This window comes from Oxyura jamaicensis, chromosome 9 (assembly GCF_011077185.1).
Source record: "Oxyura jamaicensis isolate SHBP4307 breed ruddy duck chromosome 9, BPBGC_Ojam_1.0, whole genome shotgun sequence".
Lineage (NCBI taxonomy): Eukaryota > Metazoa > Chordata > Aves > Anseriformes > Anatidae > Oxyura > Oxyura jamaicensis.
This window is the reverse complement of record NC_048901.1, coordinates 722,591-746,504: the sequence shown is the minus strand read 5'-3', so window position 1 is coordinate 746,504 and position 23,914 is coordinate 722,591. Positions and strand designations below refer to the sequence as shown.

The following is a 23,914-nucleotide window of genomic DNA, read 5'->3' as shown; positions in this document are numbered from 1 at the left end:
ATGTAATTTTGAAAGCTTGTTGGTTTTTTTGTTTTGTTTTTGGTGTATTGACAACTAATCAAAATGACTACCTTGTTTTAAATAGTTTTGATATGAGATACAAATGAATTAATGAAATCTGATGTTAAAACTATTTCTCTTAAACATATCTACACCATGGATCACTGCTTAATAATACCTCAGTACTCAAAAAACACTTCTTGTTTGACCTTTACATTTTCTTACATATTAAGTAAACAATAAAATAAATCATTGAGTAAATTAAATTGATTTTGTGGGATAAAAAAAACTCCCAAGAAGTGAATAACTAAATAAAACCAGGCCTTACAATACTACGTTGCATGCAACTACATAGAAAGCGGGACCAAATGATCAGAAGATGAATGGAGACAAGGTAGACATTGTCCTCATCCATTTAAAACAGTAATGTGACCCAAAAATAGAAACTAAATATCCAGAAACAGCCATTCTACTACATGTATAAAATTGTCTTCATTTGACACAAAAATCTTTTATTTGCTGGAAATCAGGGTGTTAATTTATTCCTAGTTATTTGCTAGGACATGAAGATTTTGAAAACAAAGAATTCATTTCACAAGGCTTGTGATGTCTTTTGTTTGGCCAAAATTTGAGCTTGCCATCTCCAGACTCAGATGCTAAAACTAAACGTATCTTTTCTTTCTTTGCACAGTCATCAACAATATTTAAACATTTAAAATTAACAAGATATTACTTGGTTACACATTCTTGAACTTCTCTGAACTTGTTAAGGAAAGAAAGGGTTTGTGATATTTTCCCCTCACCATCAATAACAGCGTCACCATGGCTATTTTAAAAAGTTGCTGCACTGCAGTTCCTGTGGCACTTGGGACTGCAATTTCCATTACAATGCATTAACTCTGCCTCAGGTCCTGGAAACCGTGGGTATTATTTTTTTAAATGTTAATTTTTTTTTATTATTTTTACTTTTTATGTAGAAATCTGACAGCGCTTAATTTTTAATCATTCAGGAGCTTAATCCAGGATTTCTTTCAAAGCTTAAAATTCCCTGTAAAGCCAAATTCCTTGATGTGCAAGAAATACAGAATCAAACCCTAGGTAGCTGGATCCAAGCTTTGTTTTATCAGCCAAGAAACAAAGTTCTCCTGATTTAAAGTACTGCACATAACATTGCTAAGATAAGGATTTAGTTTCCTAAGCCCAGCCCTGATCCTTTAATGAGCTGTGGGTAGGCTCACCCACATGCACACTGCAGAAGAGAAAGAAGAAGAGAAAACCATCTTTTATATTGTCCTTTCATTATATTTTAAGATCCCGTAAAAGCATTTACTCTGTGCGCTCTGAGTAGGATGTTACAAGAAGCAGAATCCTTTCATTTGACTGATATTATTAATTTAACAGAAAGGATAACTGAAGAACAAAGGTTGTGAGATTCTAAAATTTGTTTTTATTTTCTAATAGAGTTATCAACATCATATTAACTCCAAAATAGTTCATCATCAAATGACAGCCTTGAAAAGGGACAACTTTATTCTACTGATAGTCACTACTGCAATATTAATAGAATTCTCTAAACAATGGGATATTCTGGAATTACCTGGCATTCTCTACCCTACTTCCAAAATTCATATAGCCTGCCTCACTAGGAGTTCTTTTTAAGACAACACTTTCATTCAAATTAATTCACTTTCCATATATATATTTCAAGAAAATATCGATAGAAAAATTTAATCAATGGAACTTCACAATCGTATGCTAGAAGTGCCTAGTTTATCTTTGAAATTCAAGAAGAATTCCATTGTTTTACTACTTCCAATACAGTATTTTAGGAAAGCTAAAACACTTAGACATTTAGTTATTTTTTACATGCCCTTTTTATAATGACAATGAAAAGCATCATAAGTATCAACGATACACCTACAAAAATAAAATATATCACACTGAGGTTTTTCCTGTAAACAATTTGTGTGAAAGTTTCTGCATTTAACACTTGCACAACTATTCTGTATTCATCATACTGGTAAATACACATAAAATACAAAAATGCTAGAGATATAAGATTTGTTTTAAAAATGATACCTGTTTTCTGCAAATTATAAAAGTGTAAAAAATGCTAAGTATTAATTTTATATTTGCAAAGTCTTCTGAAATTTAATATTTTAACAGTCCAACACTCTACATTTTTTCCTCTAAAAGAAAATAATGTTTATTATAGAAAATAAGATTCATTTAGTAGCATTCCACATAGCAGATACCACAAATTATTTACAAGCAGATCATTTTATGGATCTCCCATTGTTCTGGCAGTACAATGCGATGATCTTCACTACTTCATTTCATTAATTCATCACTTTATGGAAACCCATTTGGCTACAAACAAAGCATCTACTCACTGTGGTGTGTTTAATTCTGACAACTTTCATAATCTACTATGTAGAAACATTGGAAAGAAAATATCCTTCACCTTTAAAGAGGCTCATAAAGGCACAGAATTGAAATGTATGCTTGCTTTCAGTTCATAGAGGAGCAACTCACTGGGACAACACATTTGCACATGCCCAGTAGCCAAAGTTATTCCTAGGGAGCCCAGGGCTCTCCCATTTATACACCAGCATGGGAGCCCTGCTGGCACTGGCACCAGCCAGAGGACACCAAGAGAAAACACCAGGGTGTGGTAACTGTGCTATGGAAGATCCCTCACAGGTCAGCAAGAACCACCTATGAAATTTCAAATGTCATGTCTAGGGGAATACTAGGAGGTTAAAGGCCAGAGTGATGGGTTTGGTCTCCAAATGGCTAAATAAAATTGTTTGTAGGTGGGATGGGTCCTGAAACCATCCCCTTGCCTGCCCCTGTGCCAGCTCAGGGCACCATGCTTCAGGGAATCCTGCTGCCTAATGCAGGAGGAAAGCACGGAAGAGACATGCAGTCAGTACTACTGGTTTGCTTCAGGTACACCTTTAATTTACAGACAGCCATTTTTGTCTTAGTGTTTACCTTAGTCTGTCTGCACCATCAGTCATTAACAGGAAAACCTAATGGCCTCTGTAGGACTCATTGTTTTTGCTTACAGCCACTATGCTTCACTGCCCTGTTTTCAAGACACTTCATTACCCCTGCTAGTCCCAAGATGAGTGATTTTGGGGTACATACCATTAGCTTGACCACTGCCCAAATCCAGTAGCACAGAGCTCTAAGTGGATAAAAAGATGAATTTATAGTGCCAGGTTGTGAAAGAAGGTGGTCCTCAAACACTTCTCTCAGTCTCATTGCACTGGGAATGCATGGCTTCTTAGCACTGTTTAATAAAGCTCATCTGTTCCTTTAAAGAGACCAGAACAAGACCTGTTCCAGGAGACTCAAGCAGGAGTTCTCACGTGTTTTATAAATGAAGAACAATATGCTGTGAACAGGTCACACTATGTCCCATTTAGTAGACAAAGTCCCAAGAGCCACGTGAAAAAGCACATCAACACTTCAGTTGGAAACAAAGCCATGCTAGCACAAATTGTAGACATGTACTCTCATCCTAACACATGCAGAAGTGACATACAAAGACTGAGCTAACAAACAAACAGCAGAGCCATAGGTAGCTGGATCCTGATCTGCTCACATGGATTTTTCCCTGACTGACGCTGGAAAATTGCACACTAGGTAGAAGGACAGGACCATGCCCAGCACTTTGAGCACCTGCACTGCAGTTTTTGGGCACATGCCTACAGCTCCCAGCAGGGTGCTGGACTACAGCAGGAGCAGGGGAGACCTGACACTCTCAGCTCCCTTCAACCCTGTAATAAATGCTTGGTGAAAAGGGGTGGCCTGATCTGTGCTTCCTACTTCCATCACAGCAGAAAGTGTGCCAGGCTAGATACTCACATCTGCTACATCAAAAGATAAGGCACAACACAGCCTGTCTTCTGTTTTGTTTTTACAGGTAAAAATGTAGGGTTTAGCTCTAACACAATGTGGCAAAAGTTCAGTATTCAGTACGAGCATCTGCACAGCACTGGGTACACTTTGCACCTCGAATGAATAACAACTTGGCTTCATTAATCACAAGTCATGCAGTTGCTGGGACAGACAACACGCAGCTCTCTATAAATGCATATGGTATGAACCGCTGCTTGTCTGTAACTGAGTTAGTGCAATATTGCACTGCTTTGGTGATCCAAATGGTTTCTCCAGCACTCTGGAGCCTTTGTGAAGGGACTGTCTCTCCTCCAACTTCAGAGGAGCCGCTGCCGCCACAGCAGCAGCCAGCTGGCTGGCCAGGCAGCTGGACACCTGCCAGGGGTGGCTCACAGCCAGCACTTCAGCCCCTGGAAGCTTTGCAACAGGAAGGAGCTGACAGACCATCAGGGATAATGGTTTTTGTCTATTAGGTAACTGAAGCATAATTTGATGAAAGTTATCCAAAAAATAAAATGTAAATAAAAAGACAATCTTTGTTAAAGTTCACTAGAACAAAGCCACATGATAACTGCCTCTACAGGTTGCAAGAGAGAACAATAATACTCTACAATATGTGGTATATTGGTGACTAGTACATCACATACCAGCTTTGGTCAGGGGCCACTAAGTACAACCTGCCATTCCATTTGCACAATTGACGTGCTTTGCAATTCAACTAGATCCTACATCAGGTTTTACAAAATGTTCAAAATGTCCATACCATTTCTACTCCTAACAGTACATCATTAAATTATGCAATAGGTCTTCCTTCCTTCCTTTTATCTTCAAGAGTTTTCTAATCCAGGGACTGGATTGTAACCAGCACGAAACATAAGAACATGTTTTCACAGAAGTGTCTGAAGGAATAAGACAGCCAATGGATTTGGTAACAAACAAACAAACAAACAAACAAACAAACAAACAAACAAACAAAAAAAAAAAAAAAAAAACGAAGGAACAACCACCTGGTGATAGAAAGAACACACTTGACTTTCAGAGTCTTTCAAAGATCTTAAGACCAGAAAGGTCCATTATGGTCTTTAACATGACTTTCTAAATAGCCTTGACATAAGTTTTCACTCAGTAATCACTGCACAAAAGCTGCAGCACTCAGTGTACCAAAACCTGTCTTTTAGAAAGTCTCCCAGACTTGATGTACAAACGTCAAGCACTGGATTATCCCCGTTACTCTGCATATGTTGTTCCAGTGGCTGAGTAGTTTCACTGTCAAACATGCACCTGATTTCTAATCTTAAACTGTCCAGTTTCAGTGTCCAACCACTCCATCCCACAGAGCACACTTTACTTGTATTCTCTACCTGCTATTCAGTTTAAGCATTGGTTGTAAACCCCTTATGGTTCTTTATGATGTGTCTAGCATACTGGGATCGACATGCTACTACTACTACCACCACCATCTACCACCACATTAATCTTCTTAACCAGAATATCCCTTAGGAGACCACATTCAGGTATTTAATGACTACAACCTTTAAACCTTTTCAAAGTCATGGTTTTCAATGAAATTTTCCTTACAGTAAGTGTGACTTGTGTTTGCAGATATCACAACTGGAGAAAAAAAAAAAAAAAAAAAAAAAAAAAAAAAAAAAAAAAATATATAACAAAATAACTTGTAAGATCGTTGCTGAGATCAAATAGCAGATCTCTCCTCAAATAGTACAGGGATTAGGGCATCCTCTACTGTTCCACATGTAGATCTGGCTTATTGCTGTGTCTCATCTTGATCCAGACTCGTATTTTCATGAGCTTAAATGTGAATATGCATATGCCTAACAAGTAATGTGAAATTAACCTTTTCATTGGTTTAAGCAGCAAAGGGAAATTCCAATTCTTTTCCTATAAAAGCCTCTCCCATTCCCATTCATAAATTGAACATGCATGCACATCATTCTGTCCCCTAAAATGTCACATAGAAGGGTAGTAAGAGATTATTTCAGTGTTTCAATGGCCAGACCTTGACATTGTTTTAGTTTTCCCTGTGCTTCCTACTCTTGAGGGAATTTTCACAGAGGGATTGCGAAGGTTAGATCTGAGAAGAGAAAAATCCTTAACCCTGCACCTATATCCATCTCTTCTAGATGGTTTTGGTGGTTTATCCTTATTTTTAAGGAACCCTGCTGGGTAGGCAAGCTAGAGAGGAAAGTACAGATGAAGTCCAAATATCATCCTGATTACCAGCATATAAACATTAGCTGCGAATAGAGTGGAGACTCCAGAGACTGTAGATTTGAACCCTGTGTCAGATGTCCTCTAGATTTTGGTGGTGTTCCTTCTGACAGTGGAGAGAAGGGCTTTTGTGGCAGCACTTTCTATGCTTGCTTATGAGCTGAAAAAAGCCCAGAAGTGCTGTGGATGGTTTTTGTCATTTAGAAACACCCTACTGCTGCTATCTAAAAGAAGCAAAAATGCATATAATGAAACAACTAGAAAAAATAAAAAAAAAAAAGCTACAAAAAATAGCGTACTGAAAAATCCATAGGTATTACTATGGTTACTAATCCATGGCTAGCTAATGTTTCCTGCTTTTTCTTACTTTGTGAGTTTGTCTGTTGTGCTTTATTCACAAGAAGAGTTCAATAACAAATTATCCTTAATTTACTGCTACTAATGATGAAGGCAATTTTTGGTCCCATAGCTGCTGCCTTAATACAAGCAAACACTCAGTGAAGCAGACAGAAGCTTTGCCTAAGTAAGGCAGGCAGGATTAGGCCAACCTTATTATACAGTTATTTATTACACAATGATAATTAACACAAGGTAGAAAAGCTCATTTTTTTGGTGACAGCAATCTTGGTTGAAATATACCGTTAAAAGTGCTGAATATAAATAGTAGGAAAAAATGCTTATGCAACAATAAAAAAAAAAAAAATGTATGATTGTGTATTCTATCACATAGCTTAAAAACTGCAGGTTAAGCAAATTACCACTGGCACCACGTATTCATAATTCTGCCGATCAACTAAATGAATGATCGGGTAAGAACCTTTCAATTCCAGCTGCATTTCTTTCTAAATACCTTACTATTTAGCAGCCTAAAGGGAGCCAACACATCAGTAGTGCCTTCTATGCACTGTCGAGTCCCAGCTTGAGCACACCAAACTCTGAGGCCTTTTGAAATCTTTAAAGATAATCATACATAAGACAGTTCCTATATTGCAGGTCTGGCTAGCTATACTGCAGCACAAAACAATATTTCAAGCTTTCTGATATACATGTGTCACCTCTATATGACAAATAGCTTGTATTAATTAGGCACTAGACTTGGTGAGATTGCTGTTATTAACTGAGAGAAGATGGGTTGAATTTAATTGTGTGTGACATCAAAGTCAAGTGACTGATATTTCAAGCATCATTTAAAATGTTTGATATTGGAGTCATTGTATTCACATAAAGACTGTCTAAAAATATAAAGGAGAATGATGAGAGAGGAACTGGAATAGATTCATACAATCCATCTTATGAAGTGAATTTTGTGTAATTTTGTATGTGTTTTTGACCCAGTGTTGGCAATATTTATTTATTTAGTTGGATAAAATTATTACTTTGAAGAACAATTTATTTTTCTCAGTATTAATTTTGGAGACAGCTGGAAAGGTTTGTATTGGTTCCAGCATCAACATTCTCAGAAATGTGGACATCAGGGTGAGCGAGAGGGAGGGCAGACATAAAAGATAAGCCTGCACTGGGATTTGCTTTATAGCCATTAATGAACACTGTTCGGAAAATGTTTACCTAAGAATAGCAGACTGAACATTATTTAGGCAAACTTCTGTTACAACCTGAAAATAGAAAGAGGAGAAGAAAAGGAAGTTATATTTAAAACTGCATGTGAAATAATATACGTAGGAAATTAAAGCTCATTATTGTATTGTGCAATGTACAATTAGTAACACATTTATCAGTATGTGAGGAATGCTGTTTTAGGGTCAAATGGTCCTCTCATTAAATATGCTGGACAAAATCTTCAGTTTGCTGGGGCAAAATCATATCTGTGATGTAGCATGATAATGTATATGGTCTTTTGCTAAAAAGTGGATCAAAAAACAATTGCCCCAGAGGATACTTGTGTATAATGATTCTGCATTGTACCATTTCCTTTCAGTTCTTTTAAAAAATAAATAAAATAAGCCACCTGCTTATTCCACTCTTGCCATAAAGTGTACAAAACAATACAACTGAAATCAGCTTAATTAAACTGTAATGCATTTCAAGCAAATGGTATCCCCTAGATATTCCCTAAGTAGAGAAATCTGAAGTGTACGACGGCCAAAAGTCAATATTAACATTTTCACAAACCCAGAAATGTTATTTTCCAGTTAGGGCAAACTCCCCAGTGCCCCACCGGTGCCCTAGACCCACACACCACACAGTGAGGAGAGGGGTCAGGCACTCCAGGAGCCAGCAAGGCAGCCAGAACGGAGCTCCAGCCTTCCTTCGCATGCAGTGCAGGCATGATATTTTAGCCACATAGAACGGCTTGGGTTGAAAGGGACCTTAAAGATCATCTAGTTCCAACCCCCAGTGTTGGTGTGTGTATTTATTCTAATGTATGTATATATAAATTATATTTATATTTTCATGTAATATGTTTTATATTTTGTATATATTTTGTAATATATTTTTATATATTTCTTTATATATTATATTTTCAGGCACACTCTATGTATAATTTGATTTTATATATGCATATACTTATAGAATTAGTGCTCCCTTAGTCACAAGCTGGGCCAAGACTAAATGTGTATAAGAAGGATACGATCTCATCTGTACTGGGATTCTGTTCTCAGAAGAAGTTTGTCATCCAAGGGGCAGCAAATTATAGACTGACCTGGGAAACTGCCCACATCCTTGGCTGTAACAACTGATTTTGGTGGGGGAACTGATTGTACTGGGTCTGGCTGGGATGTTAACTTTCCCTGCAGCAGCCCATACAGTGTTGCTCTCTGCACTTGTAGCTAGAACAGCAGTGGTATCACACTGGTGTTGTGTCTGCTGCTGAGAAGTGCTGGCACAGCATCAGGACTCTCTCTAACCCTCCTAGGGAGTGGGCAAAAAAGTGAGAAAGAAACATCATCAGGGCAGCTGACCTAAACCAACCCAAGGAATATTCCATACCATATGATGTCACACTCAGCAATAAAAGGGGGAAAAAGGAAGAAGAGGGGAGGGGTGGGCTCTGGTTGCAAAAATGTCTGTCCTCCTCCCAAACACCAGCTACGTGCGTTGAGGCTCTGCTTCAAGGACGTGGTCAAGCATCGCTCATTTGTGAGAAGTAGAGAGTAATTTCTTTCCTCTGCACTTCCACATAGCCTTTACTTGTTTTGTTTAGTTATTTCCTTTCCCCCTCCCTCTTCCCCTTTCCCTTTTTTCCCTTTAGTTGAATAGTTTAATTCATAATAATATTTCCTTAATGTTTTTTTTTTCTCTTTAATTAAATTATCCTTATCTCAACCTGTGAGTTGTTCTTTCCTTTACTTCTTCCCCTCCTCATCTGAGGAGGGGGAGTGAGAGAGCGGTTGTGGTGTTCAGCTGTCTAGCACGGTAAAACCACCACACTGATATACACCAAGCCAGTTCACATATAAATATTGTACCAGTTGTATAGGTAGAAATACTGTCAGCTGATGGATAAACTCCAGTCTCTGTGAGGTATTGAGTAACTTCTCCCCCATTTTTTTCCTGTTCTTCCCAACAGAGGGCCAAAATCCTCTCTGAAATTATACAAATTCTGTTGTCTTCAGTAGTGTTACAAAGGTGCACCTTTCCCTTACTTCCCTACAGGAGCCTCAGACTTTGACTAAGCTTCTGTTAAGAAAAAAAAAAATATAGCTTTACAATTAAATATTTTTTTTCTAAAATAACTTAGAGTCACTTGGGATTCTATTTTTGGCAGTTGTAATATCAGCTGAAGTATAATCAATACAGTAATTTATATAACCAGACAGATTTTTTCTAGATATGAACTGTTTACAGGAAGGGCTCTAGATTTATTTGTTATTAGGAGCTATTTAGAGAACCATTACAGTCCCTCACTGGTCTGTCCTTCAGCTGACAGAAGATCACTGCTAACACTTAATATTTCAAAGATGTTCATACAGCATATTCCTACTTGGTAAAACTTGAAGAGCTCTCTGAATAACGTTATTGTACCGTATTTGTAATTAAAAATGTACTCTTTTCAAATTCATTTAAAATTCACTGTTTCCACAACCATTCCTGCCAGAAAGCTAAGCTGCCTGAAAGAATGTTCAAGGGAAGCAAATACTAAAGATTGCGAACATAATCAAAGGCAGTTTGTCTAAAAGTGCAAACAGATATTTGCAGGATTTGTTTCCTATATCCAGCTTGCATTGAAAGCTCTACAGTTTGATATTAAATAAAAAATAAGAATTCTAACATTTGCAGTAGAAAATACTTTAACACTAAGCTCATACTTAAATTCTCCCATCACTGAAATCAAACATTCTTTAAAAAAAAAAAAAAAAAAGAAATACTTTCTGGCATGTTGGTTATTTGATAAAACTGAGAGGAGCAAAAATTATCAAAGGAAGAATATTATAAGCCTATGCCCTAACAAGCTTAAATGCAGCTAAGACATGTTATTTGGTTCTATAATTCTATAATTAAGGCCCCTTATAATATCTGGGGAAAAAAAAAGAAGCAGATATCAGTCTCATAATATTCTTCAGCTGTCTTCAGAAAAACACTGAAAACCTTAAGGCAAGGTTTTCCAAAGGGTAGTGCTACTTCTACGAAGTACAAAAGCTGTTTATGTATCAAATTTGCCTGTGACATAAAAGTTTCCTTTGTAGAACATAAGCCAAATTTCTTTGCTCTTTAAACTTTGCTAGTATGTTGTTGGCTGGAATGTGACCTTTGTGAAGCTGTTTCTCAAACATCTTTCCAGTAGCTGGAATACCAGTAGCTGCTTTTTGGAAGGCTTCCAGTCAGCCTGTCTACCTGTCTATACTGTGAGAGAGGGGGCTTGCTGCACTGCTGCCGCACAACAGCATGTGCCCTAGGCAGTATTTTTTTTTTTCTTTACTGGCCAACACACGTGACTTTCAATGTTTGCAACCATTTGTAGTCCACTGGCAGATATATTGATTAGGAAAGTTCATGCCTACTTCATGGTACCCAAATAGGCTCCATTTGTTTTGTTTTTAGCTGGGCTTCTACCTGACCTCCAATATTGTTGGAATCATTTTACATCTGCAATTAAATGCTGAAGTAGTTATTTGTAGCTTGCAATTGTCCCCATTTAGAAGACTAACTGCCCAATTGCGAAGCTGCTAAATGGGTGCAATTGCAAGTTCAAACAGTTGGGCCCACTTGTAATTACAGACACAAGATTGGGCTCACTTATATCAGAGGCTGCTGCTGGAGACATAGGCCAACATCTAAAATAATGTTGCTTTCCCTGCCTGCTACTTTGTATTGGTTCATTACAGGATGAGAAATTAAAGGAAAAGCCTCTTAGTGGGGTGACGGGAGAAGTAAATACATTAAGACAATTTGAGACTATAAAGTGATCAACATGGCGCCTGGGACAAATGATCATAACTGTCTCATGCCTAATCACCCATTTCACACACACTTATGAACGAGCTTTGTTCCCTTTCACAGCTTTTCTCCTTTTGAGGCAGGCAGTGGTCAGAGGAACGTGCCCCAGGTACCAGACACAAGGACATACAAGCTGCAGTATACCACTGGGCACTGTAAAAAACCTGTTGCACCTAGAGCTTTTTCTTTCTCTCTGTTTGAAGGAAGCTGACCCAGAAAACACCAGCTGAAGGTTTTTTCCTCTTCTCACACAGTCAGACTGTGGATGCAGTGTGACTTTGTCCAGGAAAATATATCTCTCTCATCCTAATCAGTAGAAAATTGGCACTGTTTTCTCCCCACTGCAAAAATATATGCAATGGTCATACTCTTTTTTCAGAGCCACCATAATTTCTTGCACATATTTGACCCCTTCCCCAAAGCATATTTCAGGCCCAATGGTGAGAGCTCAGCCCTACAAACACAAACACCCAGGCACACACGTGCGCTGTTTAACCAGCCCTTCATTGCTATGCCTGAACACCACAGCACAACTAAGAAGCAGCTCCACTGCATCCACGTGAATTGTTTCATCACTGTCTACTCAAACTGGTGCTCCTAATCAGCCTCTGAGCGTGTCAAACCACTGCTGTTCAGCTCATCTGCTGATGACACGAGACACATCTGGGCAACAGAACAAAGGGAATATTCTAAACACTGTAACACTGTTATGCTAAGAGGAGAATTCATATTCATCCCCAAAAGGTGCAACTGCCAGCCCAGAACAGCAAATACAACTGACTACTTTACAGCACTAAAATCTTGGGGTCCAGATTCTCCCAAATACATCAAAATCAGATTACATCTAGCGAGGGTGTGACCATTGAGACCAATATTCAGGTAAAACAGAAATACACATGAATATAATTGCATATTTTTCAGCATCACATGCACTGTGGAGTGCATCTTTTTTTGCATAGATTCAAAAAATGATATTTTAATGTACATACATAATTTATTGAGCAAGCAGTAGACTTGGCTGAATGAATGTCAGCCATTGAAGATCCAACATGGTGCATTTTCACGCTTATTACTTAGTACAATAGCAAAGAAGGAAGCATTTAACATATTTATGAACTTGAAATCTCTCTCAAGTCCCACAGTGTGGGACTATCACAAATGTTAACACATTTATTCCTCTATATTCATGATAATTAGTAAGTTAGGGACTTACTATGTATTTTTCAATCTAAACAAGGTTTACTAATCCTATATACAATTCTTGCAATGTTGTGAAACAGCTTGAGAACTTTATCTACTTCTATATCTTGCCCATAATTTCTGCTTCTCTGACATACAGTGGATAAGTTACAGTGTGTTTCACACTTAGATATTCTAAAGGATCCAACTAATTTCTGCACATCCTGCTTGAAATGATAATTATTGGGTGAAAAATATTCCAGTGGTTTCATTGCCAAGAAAGATAGTTTTACCAATATGTCAATGATAGAGCAAATTATCATTCACCTAATGAAAAAAAGCCACAGTATATTTTTTGGACATCTTCAGTCTAAACTTTGATTTGCAGATGTAAGATGATTGGGTGGGAATGGGAGTTAGGAATCCATGATCCTGTACTTGGCCCTGCTATTCTTATGAGATATTTCACTGAGTGTATTAGTTAGCTTGTAAATTTTTCTATTACTGTGGTTGCTCCCATAAGCAAATCCTTGATCTTAGACACCAAGAGCTGAATTCACTTCATATCAGTGTAATTGCCTCCAATTACCTAGAGCCACCTAGAATTACCTAGTGACTAGAATTAGATGTTCTTATTTATTTCCACTAGCCTTAAATGTGGTTAAAACACAGGGATTTAAGTTCAAAAGTAGACATCTCTGCAGCTACTTTTAAAGTGAAGCTTCAGAGGTTGATCATATTCCCATTTCCAGTGCTGAGATGTCTTTGCCTCCCATTGATTTCAGGAGAAGTTACATATGCTTGATGTCCAAACTAGAGCAGCCCCATTTCCAGGCCAGCTCTGTGCTCTGTACCTCCCATCGGTCTCATTAGGCATCTGGAATCTGACCCATATCATGGAGCAATCACTGTCATTGCAATTCACAATGGTGGCACACCACCCCACTGAGATAAGGCACCTATCTGGACCTCATTGCCTCTGAAGATTCACTGGAGAGGAGAGCCCAAGTGATTCTGGAGAGTGGGGAGGAAGAAAATCAGTCTTTCAATAGGCTATCATTAGTTTAGTAGTGTAATATAGAAATTTTTTGTCCTTGACAACTGATTTGTGCAAGGTAGAGGCAGTATAGGTGATAGTGGGTTAATATGTCCTATGTCCACACCAGACTGCTTGAGGCAGAAGAGAAATACAGGAGCAGTGATACCAGAGTGCACCTGGGGAAAAGGTGTCCCCTCACTCCTGTGGGCTGTTGGGTGACAGCCCCTGAGATATTTTCAAGCTGGTTTTCTTTTTATTTTCCTGATTTTTCAGTGGAAATAAAAAATAAATAAATAAATAAATAAATAAATAAACTCCTTTAAAGGACTGAGGCTTGGTGCTTTATTTCCATTTCCTGGGCTAGTGAAACCACCCACAAACTTATATAGCCCTTAGGCATCCTCTTCCCTGAATTCATCCTCACAGGACACCATTGCTTACAGTTTTTCTATTCTATATAGGTTCTTATAGTGTCCTCATCACTGTAGTAGCTGAGTGCCTTCCAGTAGTGCATTATGCGGTGTAACTAACATCTGTGACAACCAAAGCAGGAGGGAAAAAACAGTTAAGGCCCCAGTAGCTTTCCACCTACATCACATTTCACTTTCCAATGCTAATAACTTTCTCTCTGTGAGTACACAGCTAGATTGTTCTGGTCACGTTTGCAGCAGATCGGCAATGTTTCATTTTCTCTAATGCTGAATTTCTCCCTTTAGTAAGACTGTGCAGGGACTATTTTCCTTTATTTTATTCACTGAAGTGCAAAAGAATGGGAACAATTCTTTTCAATTCATTTATATTTATCAATTCAATTATATTTTTCTATTTTAAGAAAATCAACCATGACCACAAAAACACTGTAGGCAAGTTAGCCTTGGCTAGTGGCATAAATCACAGGCTTCAGAGGAAAAAAAAAAAAAAAAAAAAAAAATGTTTAGCACTTGATGCTATTTTGGGGGAAAATTTTTCAGTACCAGACTCGGTTTCTCAAGGCTTGGGGTGGAGGTTAAAGGGGCACCATGTTCCCCAGCAGTGACAATTGAATATCTCATTGCAAGGGAAGTCACATATGGGAACAATATGCCTGCAAATCTTTAAAACGTATGCAATTGCTTTGCCAGAGCAATTGATATGTTGTGAAAGAAACATTGCAGGGCAGGTGGTTGCTGTGAGATGACCCCACACTTGGGACCAAGAGTGAGACGTGTGGTCAAAGGTCAAGTGTGACTTTGTTAGAACCAAAAAATAGGGTCACCTCCCAACCCTGCAGCAGTCTTCACCACCAAATGCCACATCGGTTGTGGGAATTTGGTCACTTTTTAGTTGCATGAGACAAAGCAATTGTGGTTATTATTGGTTTTCTGATTGCAATAAGTATAATGTTCAGAAGTATTGGAATTCACACACAAACGTAAAACATTCTTTTAGGTGTCTTAAGCATGCTAGCTCACCAGGACAATGAGAAAGGTATCACAACAGCAACTAGAAAATAATTATATAAATAAATAAATATTCAGATGTCACTTTTGGCATTTGCACTCATTCTTCACAAACATTGCCCCAGAGATTATTAACCTGCCATTTCAGAGAAATTCTCCCTGGCTATAAGAAACCCTAATAGAAAGTGAAGAACTTATGGAGGATGAGAGAAAAGGAGTATGCTTTCACTTATTTTTTTGTGGGCTCACCCCTCAGGTACGAGGCACTACAGATTTCAAAACCACCCAGTAAATACTTGACCTAGATTAACATATAGGGAATATTGTGGAAATAATCAAGAGGGTTTTATAAATTTTCCTTTCTTTTTATTCTAAAATATTTTTAATGCTGTCATCCCAAAAGATCCCAGAATGTTTTACAAATTTTACATACACACGTTTCATGATGGATTGCCAAAGCTGATTAAGAGCATACACAGTAAAAACACAATACTGTGATTTGGATGGGAAATGACTTGATCTTGCCTCAAGCAAAATGTCCAATAGCAATGAACACAACACAGAAAGAGGGACAGAGCACAGATGTTCAGACCAGAAGACAAGCCAAGAAAAACTTAAAAGATCACCAGTTACAAGACATTTCATAGAAAGCATGCTGTCTCATTGCTCTGAGAGCATTATCACACAAGACAATGCAGACTCTAATTTAAACAGTCAGAGGGAAAGATCCTTACGCTGGATGCCAGTTGGCTACGACAACAAATCTGCATCGCTGTTCTGACAGTGTTCACTATGGCAAACTGCACAGTGAAGGTAATTATCCTAGAGACTCTAGCACCCCAGAATAAAGAGCAAATTAAAGAATCCATCAGTATACTTCCAGGACCACAAAGCCAGAAAGAGAGCCAAGGAAAAACATAACAATCTGGTCAAATGGAGGTGCGGGCTTTACACTGCCATGGTGTGCTCCAGAGACTCTGTTGCAGCCACCTGGGCAAGTCTCTAGAGTGCTGCACATCACCACTGCCATGCTAACATGTACCAACCCACACTGCCTTGTTGGAGCCAGTCGGGATGGACATGCATACGCAGGATAAAAATATTTGTACAAATGATGGGAAGCACTATGAAACTGTCAAATCTGGTGTTTCCAGACTGAAGAGGTTATTTACTCCAGGTTTACCTGATACAGGCATGGTCATGGTTCAGGTAATACTTTCTAATCTGAGCCCTGCTATATCTGCCCCCAACTGCATCATGTACAGTGGAAGAAAAGGTAACGTAGTCTACAGGATACCAGCCTATGTCCTGCTATCAGAAAATCATGGGGTTCAGGGAGGAATGGTTATCACTTCTATTTCTAGTATGACACAAAAAAAGAGGGTAAGATGTTCAGTCACACATGCAGATTATTTTTCTAATTATCTCCATTACAGAGATACACAGGATAAAGTAATTGAGCGAGAACATGCCTACGACATGAAGTCAGGATTAGTCACTGAGTATGTGACCCATGGTTTAGTGGGTATGATACAAGGGTGAGGAGAAATAGGGGGAAACCTCCCATGATATTTATGGCTGCAACAATAAGGTAAAGTCAGTACAATCAAGGGGTTAGAGCTACAGCCATGAGCCTAGCAAAACTGGTTTACTTCTCTGTAATATATACGTTTAATTTTACATCTAATCCACTGCACAGCAATACAGATTACAAGATTTCCATTTGCCCAGTAAGTACCATGATGTCTCTTTTCATATACCAGTCTCCTAGAAATTTCTTTGGAATGCATCTTTGTGACACGCCTTATTACAGTGCAGCCCAGTAGTATACATTGTCTGCCTTAAACTTTGGTGCATTTAGTTCTATACTAAATATTTAGGGGATTGTTTTGGTTTAACCCGGCTGGCAACTAAACAGCACACAGCCGTTCGCTCACCCTCCCCCCTCCCTCTCTGGGATGGGGGAGAGAAACGGGAAAGTGAAGCCTGTGAGTTGAGATAAAGACAGTTTATTAAGATAGAAAATAATAATGATAATAATAATAATATGTACAAACAAGTGATGCACAATGCAATTGCTCACCACCCGCTGACCGATGCCCAGCCCAACCCCGAGCAGCCGGCCCCCCCACCCCAGCTAGCCACCCCTATATATTGTTCAGCATGACGTCAGATGGTATGGAATACCCCTTTGGCCAGTTTGGGTCAGCTGTCCTGGGTCTGTCCCCTCCCAGCTCTTGCTGCACCCCCAGTCTGCCCGCTGGCAGGACAGAGTGAGAAGCTGAAAAGTCCTTGGCTTAGTATAAGCAGTGCTCTGCAGCAATTAAAACATCAGCATGTTATCAGCACTCTTCTCATCCTAATCCAAAACATAGCACCCTACCAGCTACTAGGAGGAAAAATAACTGTCCTAACTGAAACCAGGACAGGGATATTGCTAGATACAAGCATATCTGTCAGACAACTATTTGATGTTTTAACTTGATAGTTGTTCCAAAGATGGGAGACGATGTACAGAAGAATCAGGAGTAAGTGTGAGCATTTAAAGAAGGAGAAGCTTATCACAGCATCTCAGGAGATAACCAGTTGTTCCAAGGAAATAGTCACTTTTTAAAACTTTGGGTACCTCAAATTCTAAAGGACCTGATTTTTCACCCCGACCATCCAATATCCACCTCTATTACAAAACTTCTCTAGTGAATAAACATGCTACCCATCCATTGAAAATTTAATCCAAGTACAATCCTTGGTCGTATGCACTATCTGAAAGATTTTTTGCTGGTTCCTGCATCCACCTGTCATTATTAGCAGTGGTGTGTAATGTCCAAAGGCTCTTTAGTAAATGAGTATTTTGGCACCTTACAAGATGTGGGCCATGTATTGAGACTATGCACTTCATTAAAAAAATACTTTTCATTTCCTTCACACTTTTGCTTGCCCTGTGCATTGTGCTATTGTCTTCATCTCCAAGTAAAGATAGGTCAACAACAGCTAAATTGTAAGTGTGCATGCAAATACATCTCTTTGTCACATAGAAGTCTCCTGCTTTAGCAGCAGAAATTAGTCCTTCAATAAGTAAGTCACTGTACCATGTTGTATGGAGTCTGATGTGCGACTTGATATGTGTGATGCACAAGTTATCAAGGCTGGCGTATCAGCCTGTGTATGCCAGATGATGGTGTACTTCTCCCGGCTATGCTTTTCTTCTAGGATTTCTGGGTTAAAAAAGCAGACAGGATAAGCAGAGAGCATGGAGTCAGAATACCCTTGAAGGCATGCAGGACAAGCACCAGAGTTTATTTTATGTACTTCAGATTCTCAACAGCATTTTAGCTGTTTCCCAACACCACCATCAGTACCTCTGTAACACCTACATCATTCCCTCCTGCAGACCCTTACACCTTTTGGGTTAGCTCAGAGAGCAATGCTGATCTTTCCCATCCAAACTGAAGCTATCACACAGTGCCTGTCATTCTCATACAGATCAAAAGGATTTTGCAGTCTGTTGTCCTTGATCCATGCCTTAAATGGATGTGTTATACAAATGCTTCTGCTGAGAGCTGCCCACTTAAAAGACACCATCACCATCAACCCAAAGCTCCAGAGGCATGTGCAGCACTGCACAGTCATGCCTCCAAGAGAGATTCCCAGCTACAGTAGCATTGGCAATGCTTCCTGCAGCACCTGGCGTTTTTACTGGAGATTAGCCATCCAAATAGCGACCCAAGCCAACCCTGCATAACTCATGAGCCAACAAAATAGAAGTGTATGTGCGAATGTAAGGGTTTCTTTTTCCAAGGGAATTCAACCTGGTTAACAAATTCTACACTCCAGGTACTACAGCTGCAACTGCTAGCACTTTCACAAAGCTGTCTTAATTACCAGTGACCCTGTGCTCTTCAAATGCATCAGCAGTGCAAGGGATGATTCAGGATGACAGGGTCACAAGCAACAGGAAAGAGTGTCTGATCCATGCCCCACTTACATACATCTCTAGCTCATAGACTGTCTGCCCTAGATTTAAAATAAAACTTAATGTGAAGAACACTGTTTTGATAGAATTTATGGGGACTTGGGTTCTGGTCCCTTTTATTAAAGTTTTGGTAGGATCAGATCTGTGTAAGGCATAAGCACCAGAAGAGAGTTTGTAAAATAAAGGATTTGTGAATGTGAAGGCTGATAGATTGAGGTCTTCTGGACAATTCTGCTTCTGCAGGAAAGCTAATCAGTGCAAACTCTCCTGCCATGTAGGGAAGTACTGCCTCTGTTCTATGTATGGGGAACTTCAGGAAGGGAAGCTAAGCATCCTGCCCAAGGCTGTGCTGCCTGCAAGTGGCAGACTTGGTATCCACATTACAGGTTTTTCACCCTCAGCCTAAAATTAAGTAATGCCTCTAATTTATCTTTTTACATTGTATCTGGATTGGAAAAAAGTTCCTAAGGTTATGTTAAAGCTGATAAAAATAGCTGAGAACTGTGAGCTGACACAAAGAACTAACGTTCCAGTTTTTCACTGCTAAAAATCTCAGCAAGCTCTAGAAAACTTATCACTGAGAATTTGTCCATGATGGCCACAATTTTGGGGGTGTCAAGAAAACAACTACTTAGACAAATATTTTTCTCTCCTCACCTAGTCTACCACCAGCTGTGTTCTTAGCAGAAAATAATAATAATAACGATAATAGGAGTTACTACATGCTACTTCTATTGCTGTAAACCATTTAGAAATAAGAAATGACAAAGTAGCGTCAAGTGCATGTGTAGGCGTTTGCTGAAAATAGTTCAATCTTCAGATTAATTTTATACATAGATCTAAATGATTATGTCTTTTATCTGAACACACAAATAAACTTCAACATGCCTCTCTTTAGCATGGCATAAATTAAGTCAAAGAAATTCTCTAAAGAAACAAAAAGGTGGCATAGATCTCTCCCTCCTCTACAAAGAAAAGTCTGGAGGAACTTAACAGAGAAGCTGATGTGATTCTGCAGTTGATCATACAAAGTTCAAAGAGAAAATGCCAAAGACCCCAGTTCTATGAAGAACAAGACTCTGTTCAACCAACCATGTTGCCATAAAGTCATCTAAACCAACAGACGTGCACACACCCAGAAAAAAAACTCAAATTTTTGAGAAATGTCATCCTTTATCAAGGCTTTCTTTTCCTCCAATTTCTGTGAATTGCTTAAACAACTAAGGGAAAGGAAATATTGAAATCTAACTCTAAAATCACTGAAACATAAATATAGTGGGAAACACCAGTTATGTACTTCACGTAACTTTTCTCCTACCTTTTATTTTCTTCGGTATTACTTGAATTTCAAGTGCATTTTTTTCCTTTAGCTCCATAACCTTATTTGAGCTTTTATTTGGAGCAATTTAGTGCCCACTCAAAGCACCGAAGGTTTCTGATGACATCAACTAGTACAAAAGTGACATCCAAACCAAACGCTGTGATAACAATACAGTCTTTTCAGAGTCTTTCTGCCAATCTCTCATTTCTTCACCCACTGTGACAACCTGATTCTTTCTCACTCATAGCCCCCTACTTTTGTAATGTAGCCTTATTTTACCTGTGATAACTACTGTTCTCCTCAGTATTTGCCCATGTTGCTCCTAGGTCAGCATGGCCTGTGTATAAAAAGTAAAGACAGACAGGAATGGACACACAAAGGGAACAACCTGTTTTACAGAGAGAACTGCTTCTTTTCTTTTGCATAAGGAATCTTTTAGACAATGGAAATATGCAGAGGTCAGATCAACCAAAGAAAAAGAGAAATGCACATGATGCCAGTATTAAATTAGTAACTCTTTCTCCATCTATTTTAAAACAGAAATGGTGTATGACTACCACGTTCTTTTCTCCTTGGGGAAGTCTGAGGACAAACCAATAGAAGAGACATAGTGGCCAGAGTCTGAGACAAAGGACACTCTTCAGGGCCTTGCTATCTTTACCACAGTACACCAAAACAAAACAAAGAGAAACAATGTCAGAATCAGGCAAACTTTGTGCATGTTTATCTCCAGCATACCAATCCCATCAGTCCTATGTAACACTACCAAAACAAAGAAAATAAGGGGCCAGCTAGGATGATGAGCATTTTCATGCTAACAAAGCTTACATTTTGCAACCCAGGCAACTGTGAAACATGCTCATCAGACTTGCCTGTACCTGCTTATCTTTGAAAACTATCACAAATATCAAGATTTCATAAACTTCAATTCCATTCTGAAGTCAGACCCAAAAAAGCAACTAAAACGGCAAGTTTCTGTACTGTAAAACCAGCCATAGAAGAGGCTACATGACAACTTTCATAAAAACACATCTCACCCAGCTGTGCTGAATGTGAACAGCAGAATTAAAGGGTAGCACCCAGCCCTGAACCCCCAGCAAAGCATGGGAAAAAGATAAAAGAGCCCCCCATCCAGAACACCCACCTAGTCCATTTTTTTCCTGCATCTTAAACCCATACAACAGACTCTATTTGTAACCAGCAGGCCATACCCTCCCCCTTTTCCCCAGCTAAATAAATACATTTGCTCTCAAGCAGGACATATAAAGTGCAGCTGTGAGCAACCTGCTAGTCCCCTCACCCAACTCCAGCATTCCCCTCCTCCCCTCTGCAGATTCCAACACCACAGGCCAGCCATGCCCTCACTGCCCCCAACCCCACAGCCACCCTGCTGCTTCCACCCATGGATGCCTGCTCTGCTCCTACAACACCTCCTGCATCCCCGCAACCCAACAAGGAGCTTCTGCATTGTGCCAGTGCCACCCCTTGGGTACATAGGAGGGAAAACAAGATTTATTCATTTCTGTCTGCTTTACGTTTAATAATTTTAAAGGTTTCTGTTATTCTTAAACATTATTCTTCATGCTAAAACCAGACTGAATACAGGGAGAAGAGCAATCCCTAAAGAAGTTGTGTGGCTGACCAACATTTAACATTAACATATTGAACCGAAAATGAATTTGGGGCTCTTCTGCCTCACTCCCCCCTCCAAAATGTGGTTTGATTTTCTAGCCTCCTCCCACCCCCTCTGTCTAGCTTCTCACCCATTAAAGAATAAAATAACACTACTTGTTCAGCTCTGCTTTCTCCAGACAGATTTGGATCCCTCAAAAGCCTCTGTGATTAAACACACAGTAAATACTAGTCAGGCCAAAATTCTCTAAGCCTGTGACTTTTTTGATGCCAATAAATCCCACTGCACCTTTCCCTTCAGCTGCCCTCAATTTCCTTGACTCTTTTAAGGCTGTCATGTGCATTTGGACCTGGCTCCCTTCCTTCTTCCAATGCAATATTCTCATTCTCTTTCAGATTTCTCTCTGAAAAACTGCAGACCATGAAGTCTACATGTTTTCTGAAATCTTTGAAGAAATTTAAAAATTTGATCGGTTATCCTTTATCTTTTTTCTTTAGAAAATTTCCAACCTGAAAAATCAGCTTGAAATGGCCAAATAATTGATGTTTATTTTTCAATTTTCCCTTTTTGAACAAGGAGAAGAAACTTAATTGTCTAATAAATTTTAAATTATGGGAAAAATACATTTCCTTGAAGAAGATACAGCAATCTAAACTCAAACTTCTGACTGCATTTTGACCAGTCTGCAATGGGAAAAAAAAAAAAAAAAAAAAAAAAAAAAAAAATCTGCTGGCATGGAAGCAGCAGATCTCTTGTGAAAGGTAATACGTTTTTTGGTATCTTTTTGTTTCAGTAGAAGATCTCTTTCACAATGTGTCCAGTACATCTGTGCTTTCTTTCATTTAAGCCAGAAGCACCATGGGGCAGACACAGTCTTTCTCAATATATTTTTCTCAGCAAGTATTTAATTTTTTTCTGTGGTGGAGAATACAAAGTAGTGTGACACAGTAGATTCTGGCCATTTATCACAGAGGAATTTAGAGGTAGTAAATAATAAAAATTTATTAAATGGAGACAACCAGGGTGAGTATAAGTAAGTGTCTGGTTATAAGCCCCCCTTTTTCCTGCTCACCAGATCATTACTCTATGCAGCCATTAGGAGAATGAAAGCTTTTGAAATAAACAAAGTGCTGCTGTCAAAAGCAGAATAGTCTAAAATGCAGAAATTAGAAGACTAAATGGAACTGGAATTACCATGGGGATAGGAAGGAGATAAAATGTGTATCTAGCAGAATTTGGGGTCTAGCCAGGCATGTATTTTGCAGCAGCTATGTCAGGGAGACAGATTGCTGCCCATTGCTCTTTGCTGCCCCTACTGATATGCTGGCTGAGCGGGCTATGTGAGTGCTCCCTGGCTTATTTCAGTCCAAAGAGGCCAGAATAGTTTAGATAAACAGTAAGTCTTCAGTAATCTAGTGCATTTTGAACAAAATAGGTTAGAGGAAGCATGTATGAGCAGCACTACTAGTAGCATTGAAGGGATTTGGGATTGCTGATAACTACCCAGAGACAGGCTGCGGTTACTAATATCTTCCACCAGCATAGCTGAAGCTGGAAGAGCACATCTGTTCACCTCCTGAAGAGGACTAGATTTCTGGTCTGCTAATCCCATTTCCCACTACATATTCAGTCAAAATAGCCACTAACTGGCTGGAGATCCCTCTGTGCTCGGGGTTCCTTCAGTAGCATTAATTTGGCAAAAATAGCCAAAGAGAAAAGTGAGTGTTAGTGTTTGGAGCCTGATCAAAATAGGGTGTTTAAATAGCATAGCAGTACACATCTCCACTGTATCTCA

At 39.0% G+C, this 23,914-nt stretch overlaps 1 long non-coding RNA gene across 1 annotated transcript; it reads left to right on the top strand.

Moving 5' to 3' along the window:
* The first annotated feature begins 21,809 nt into the window (after window positions 1-21,809).
* On the top strand, window positions 21,810-22,791 carry LOC118171356. Its single transcript, XR_004753170.1, has 2 exons — window positions 21,810-22,038; window positions 22,515-22,791. It is a non-coding gene; the product is annotated as an uncharacterized LOC118171356 (long non-coding RNA).
* Window positions 22,792-23,914: the final 1,123 nt, after the last annotated feature.